Below are 233 nucleotides of genomic sequence, written 5' to 3' on the forward strand. Positions count from 1 at the left end.
TGCACCGTGTGACGGGAAGACGAAGAAGTAGGGGCAGACAGGCAGCGGAAGAGTGCGCGCCGCTCCTCTGCGAGGCGCCTCCCGAAAGGTTTCGGTTCTTCCCCCGCCCCGCCTGGCGAGGTGGTATTCCCCGTCCGTATAGATACCGCCGGCCCGGAACAGCTGTCTCCGGGCGTCTGAGGAGCCGTGGGATGGCCGGCGGGGGGGCTAGTGGCTAAATGAACGAACGCACC

The sequence above is a fragment of the Buceros rhinoceros genome, unplaced genomic scaffold, assembly GCF_000710305.1.
Source record: "Buceros rhinoceros silvestris isolate BGI_N320 unplaced genomic scaffold, ASM71030v1 scaffold2587, whole genome shotgun sequence".
In the NCBI taxonomy this organism is placed as follows: Eukaryota; Metazoa; Chordata; class Aves; order Bucerotiformes; family Bucerotidae; genus Buceros; species Buceros rhinoceros.